Here is a 6000-nt window from a genome sequence, read left to right as displayed (position 1 = left end):
TACTAAATTCCGGACAGACCCTCCGGATCCGGAAATATAGGGTAAAGTGTGTTAAAAATTTTTTACCATCACTGAAAAGGCCAAAAAACGTAAAAGTTTTCTAAATCGACCTAAAATCTTCTCCAAATGATAGTTCTTGTCAGAAGACGGCCAAACAAACCGATTTCGGTTATTCTTTTAAGAATCGAAGAAAATTATTTTGAAGAATATCACAGTATTATATATGACAGTATGATTGATATGAGAAAGGCATCATTACACCACTAGGTGGATTAAAACAGGTTGTTTCTGTGTATCTGCTTGAAATGCTTACCTGGTAGCTTGAAAGAATGGTCAGTTTACTAAGTGTTGTAATGTCACTCACCTCGAGCTGAAAAGAAAAATAAGAAAATTTCGTATTAGGATTTTATGAAACAAAATAATAAAAAGTCAAATTTCAATAAAGACAACCAAGAAGGAAGAAATTGTGGTAGGGATACCACCTCGAGTACATTCCTCGTTCAGCAGCAATTTATTTTGGATGAAAAATGTTTTTACAATTTAAGAGAGATTTGTTTTTTTTTTCTCAACTTTCCTTGTTATGTCGCCAATGCGTTGCGATTTAATACTTGATTCTGGACACATACTTGGATATTGATTAGACTATATTATTCGTCCTTTGTTAGGGGAGTATATATTTATATATATCGAATTACCGCAAGATTATATATATCGAATTACCGCAAGATCAAAGATGCGCATGGTTTTGTCTAAGTAGTTTAGTTCGGGTCGTAGCTTTTTGGCCACGTAATTTTTACCGTTGATTTTTACCGCCCGGGATCACCTCTACTTTCGTAAAGTGCTAGTGCTCAAAAGTTTTAGCACCTCGAAATGCAAAATTTGAGCTAAATTGGACATGGATAAGGAGTGGCCCAGGGTAAAAGTTTTAAAATTTTCGATCTTGAAAAAGCACCGTCGAGATTTAGTGTTATCTAAAAAAATGAGCCCAAATTTGTGACACTAACATTTAAATATTCAACAAGAAGATGAAAAATGTTTTTATGAGACTGTTTTGAAGAAAAATAAAGGCATTATCACACCACTAGGTGGATTAGGAAGGGATTTTTCAATTCGATTGGTAATCTGTTAGTTGGAGAATGCATTGAAACTTTCCAATTGTCAGTTGTGTAATAGTAAAGCAACTTGAAGAACAGTTTTGGGTAATGTTAACAGGAACTCTGTTCATAGTAAATGATGTTATGTTGGATTCATCGGCCATGGAAAGTGTAAATATCTGCTCAATTAAATTGTCTGTTGAAAAGTGTAAAATTGGTGTAAGTCCTGTATAGAATTTGTGTAAGTCCTGCAGCCCGGCAGCTTCTTCTAGGCCTGACACTGCCTACTTCCCGGCCGCATGACCAGTAGGTTTTCAATTGCTGATGCCAATAATATTGTAATGTTGTTAGCACACATTAGTTCGGTCTGTTTTCAAAAGATGGCTCTGTATGTTATGAATATTGAACAGTAGCAGCTGATGTTGATAGCTTCAGACTGTCATTAAAATTCAGTTCATATTGATTCGAGTTGTTGAAAAAAGCCTTGTTTTTCACAGTGTTAATTATGAGAAATTCTGTGTCGACTAAGCAGCCTTCGCGGGAAGTTTTGTTTTCTATTTTAAATGGAGGAAAAGTGCAGCCTAAGCGCATCAGATTCTTGTAGATGTTTCTGGTGTTTATTCAGTGTTGAAGACAGATCTCGCTCTGGACAACCAAAAAAAATCGAAGATAAACAGTTGAAGACATTACTCGATGAAGATCTGAGTCAAACGCAAGAGGAGCTTGCAGAATCATTGGAAATGACACAACAAACAGTTTCTGTATGATTAAAATCCATGGAAATGATTCAAAACCAAGGCAGTTGGGCCCTCATGAACTGGAACTGAGAGACATTGAAAGGCAAATTTTCACTTGCGAGCAGCTGGTTCAAAGGCAATAAAAAAGGGTTTTTACATCGAATTGTTACTGGATATGCAAAATGGATATTCTTTGATTAGCCCCAGAAGAAAAAAATACTACGCTATGCCCGGTCAATTATTGCAATCAACATCAGCACTGAAGCCGAATATTCATGGTTCGAAGAAAACTTGGAGAATCCAAGTGAAAGAAAAACTAACAGAAAAGATGAATTTTTCGGAAAAAGATACGCTCAGAGACAGGACTCGAACCTGCGTTCTTATGCATTCGCAAGATCAGAGTGGCGAAATGGTAGCGCGTATGCACGGAATTCTGTAGTATTTGTTCTGTAACTTGAAAAGAAATCGAGTGCGGTCTACTGAAATAGTTTGATTTTATGTAGAAATTTCTGGAGAATCTGGCCGTACGAAACGTTTTGGTGGCTATTTTACTCCATTTCCTTCGTGATATCTTATTGTAAATCGTCCTTAAATCTCGGTAAAACTTATTGGAAGTTATCTAAATCTAGCTTATCTTATGTAAAAGAGTCTGTAAAATCGAATGCTAGAACTTATACTGGCCGCACGAAACGTTTTGGTGACTATTTTACCCCAATTCCTCCAATATGCGAACTTTTCATCTAAATCACCCTTAATTCTTAAGCGAACCACATTAAAAGTATACGAAAACTATCTTATATTATGTGAAAAGGTCTGGAGAATCGAATGGAAGAACCTACACTGGCCGCACGCGTTTTCATGACTATTTTACCCCATTTCCTTAATTTTATGGTATTTTATGGTAAATCGGTCTTAAACCATGGTAAAACTTATTGGAAGATTATTGAATCTAGCTTATCTAATAAAAAAAAGTCTGTACAACCGAATGGAAGAACCTACACTGGCCGTATGAAACGTTCTGGTGACTATTTTACCCCATTTCTCCATTTCATGGTATCTTATTGTAAATTGTCCTTAAATCTCGGTAAAATAGTCATCAAAACGTTTCGTGCGGCCAGTGTAGGTTTTTCTATTCGATTCTACAGATTTTTTTACATAATATAAGATAGTTTTCGTATGCTTTCAACGTGGTTCGCTTTAGACTTAAGGGTGATTTAGATGAAAATTTCACATATTGGAGGAGTTGGGGTAAAATAGCCACCAAAACGTTTCGTGCGGCCAGTATAAGTTCTGGCATTCGATTCTACAGACTTTTTTACATAAGATAAGCTAGATTTAGTGAACTTCCAATAAGTTTTACCATGATTTAAGACCGATTTACAATAAAATACCATAAAATGGAGGAAATGGGGTAAAATAGTCATCAAAACGTTTCGTACGGCCAGTGTAGGTTCTTCCATTCGATTCTCCAGACTTTTTTACATAAGATAAGCTAGATTTAGCAAAGTTGCAAGAAGTTTTACCAAGATTTAAGGACGATTTACAGTTAGGATCTCATGAAATGAAGGAATTGAGGTAAAATATCCACCAAAACGTTTCGTGCGGCCAGTGTGGGTTCTTCTAATCGATTCTCCAGACTTATTCACATGAAAGTAGGCTATTCTAGAATACCGCACTCGACCTCTTTTCAAGTTACAGAGCGAATGTTATAGGAAATTCCAAAACTGCTGCACATTTGCGGTAAAACGAGCAGGATTGCAATTCGTGCGGCCATTGTAAACCATTCCATTGAATTCCTTGGACATTTTTACATCAGAAACGCTTTAGTTTGTTGACCTATCTTTTCATGCGTTACAGAATTCTTTGCGGGTTTTCATAGATTTTTCCCCACTGTGCACCGGTACATGAATATGTAGATTTTTAAATTTCATTTTTGGTGATTGTTTTGAACCAATTTCTCCCTTAAACATGTTACGTATCGTTTTGTATCACACTACTGGTGGCTGTTTTTCAGCACCGAACCACCAGTTCAGGGTCGTTTACCTTGTTGGTCTCCTGGAGAATCTTCACTTCACTATATTTGGGCGGACTTTCTTCCCAACCTGTGGTCACTGAGTAAATCGTGTATTCGGCGGAAACAGAATTACACAAAAAAACTAAACAAAATGGACGACACAGCTTGTATAGAAAAAGACCGTACAATTTAAATTTTTAAATTCTATATATTTTTAGCGCACGACAAAAAAACATAAAGGCAAAATAGTTCACTTTTTACTTGCGCTTTTATTGTGTAGAAAAACTTAGCTTCGACGCTCCGTTGCGGCCGTGATGCTCGTTGGTCGACTTGGTGGTTATCTTGACGGTTGGCGGGACAGGCGTTGGCTTCGGGGGCGATGGAACTGCGACGATTGTCCAGATGAAGCAGCAACTCGGCCTGTGTGTAGCGTAGGCCTGCGTTTCACTACGAAGGACCCGGGGAGTGGTACCGTGCACGAATCACTATACGCGAGTGTCTAACTTTCTATCGAGTAGGGCTTATAACGTTTTCGGTCACTTCGGCAAATATCTTCCACCGGTTCAACACTGTGGCGTCCTTAACGCCCACAAAATGTCACACTATGCCGTTTACAGACCGAGATCGCACTCGCGTCGTGCTAGCACTGTTTAGTTCGTTATACCGGGGAATTTAGCATTTAACCGCACTGACCCTACTCGATTTCCGTTTATCGAATCAAACTTTCGTGCGGACCTTCGATACGGATTATCACAGAGATCCCTTTGGATCTTTTGAAAAACTTAAAAAAAACGATTGAAACGCAATCACTTTGGGCGGGTGATACGCTGCTGCTGTCTTCACTCCTCCGGATCAGAAAACTATTAGTTCCCCGCAAAGGTTTTCCCGCGGATTTTATCTGCTTGGGGTCCGTTTTCCATCTCATACCCACCGCCACCCCCAAAGCATGCCACCCCGCATATTATGTTGCGATGATGACGATGATGACGACGATGACAGTGTGCAGACAGATGACGGTTACAATATTTTATCGTTTTATTATGGTTGGTGTCATGAACTGTGTATTTGAATTTTAGTACTTTTATAAGTGTATTTGCTATTTTGTTTCCTTTTGCCGAAATAATCATAATTTATTAAATAAATTTGTATATGAACTTACGAATGTAAATAAATGAATAATATAAATAAATAAATAAATAAATAGTGTAAATAAATGATTGTAAATATATAAATAAACAATAAATAAATGTAAATAAATAAATAATAAATAGAATAAATAAATAATAAATAGGATACATAACTAATAAATAAATAAATGGAAATAAATAAATAAATCAACAAAACCCTACTTTTAACACCAACCTAGGCTATTAAGCAGAACTTAAACGTGACTCAAACGTGTAAACACGGAGTAGAAACACGATTGACATTTAAATTCTACTTAGACATTTACTGATAATTGATATAAACAAAAATATTACAAAATTTGACATATATATACAAGCTGGACTCAGTGACCAAAGGAACAACATTGTGACCAAAGAATAACAGGTCACAAACATCAACAGAGTTCTCTGTTTGATTTGAATCAAAATTTTGGTCTAGTCAAATGAATAAAATATTTGTTCCGGCTGGTTCTATTGTTCAAATAAGTTGTTGTAGTTTCAAGCAGCAATATTTGCAATATCAAAGCGTATTTTCTTTGTCACTATTTAAAAAAAACTTGTTGTGAGAGACCCAAATTATGTTATTTTAACAATATTTTTCTCTGTGTGAATTAAATTCGTGTTTAACATGTACTGGTGGTTTGTTTACATTTCCAAGAACACGTATCATTGGAATGGAACATGTAAACAAACCACCGTTGGTTATCAAATGATGTTTGTTCCGCAAAATTTGTGAGGTTATGGCATGTTCGTGTAAAATCGGATTGTCGACAAATGTCGGATGAGTGAAGTTTAGAAAAACTTGGCCTGATTTTTTTATTTGGAATACAAAAACCGAATAAAAATATTGCGTGCGAGAACCGCACTTGGATGCAATGCACAAGTCGTTTAAAAACATTTTTTGTCTAAAATTAACAAAAATACTATGAACGCATAAACCGAATGAAAACTTCGCTTCGCTTCCTTATCCAGTTTTTGCGAATTTATGT

General features: G+C 36.3%; 1 long non-coding RNA gene across 1 annotated transcript in view; it reads right to left on the bottom strand.

Annotated features, from left to right (window-relative positions):
- Window positions 1–250: 250 nt before the first annotated feature.
- The window catches only part of LOC131435197 (uncharacterized), a 114782-nt gene continuing 109032 nt past the window's right edge, over window positions 251–6000 (bottom strand). The window contains exon 3 of the long non-coding RNA XR_009230466.1: window positions 251–370. This is a non-coding gene — a long non-coding RNA (uncharacterized LOC131435197). The remainder of the gene's footprint in view (window positions 371–6000) is intronic.

The sequence above is a fragment of the Malaya genurostris genome, chromosome 3 (genome assembly GCF_030247185.1).
Source record: "Malaya genurostris strain Urasoe2022 chromosome 3, Malgen_1.1, whole genome shotgun sequence".
Classification (NCBI taxonomy): Eukaryota; Metazoa; Arthropoda; class Insecta; order Diptera; family Culicidae; genus Malaya; species Malaya genurostris.
This window is presented reverse-complemented; position numbering and strand designations above follow the sequence as displayed.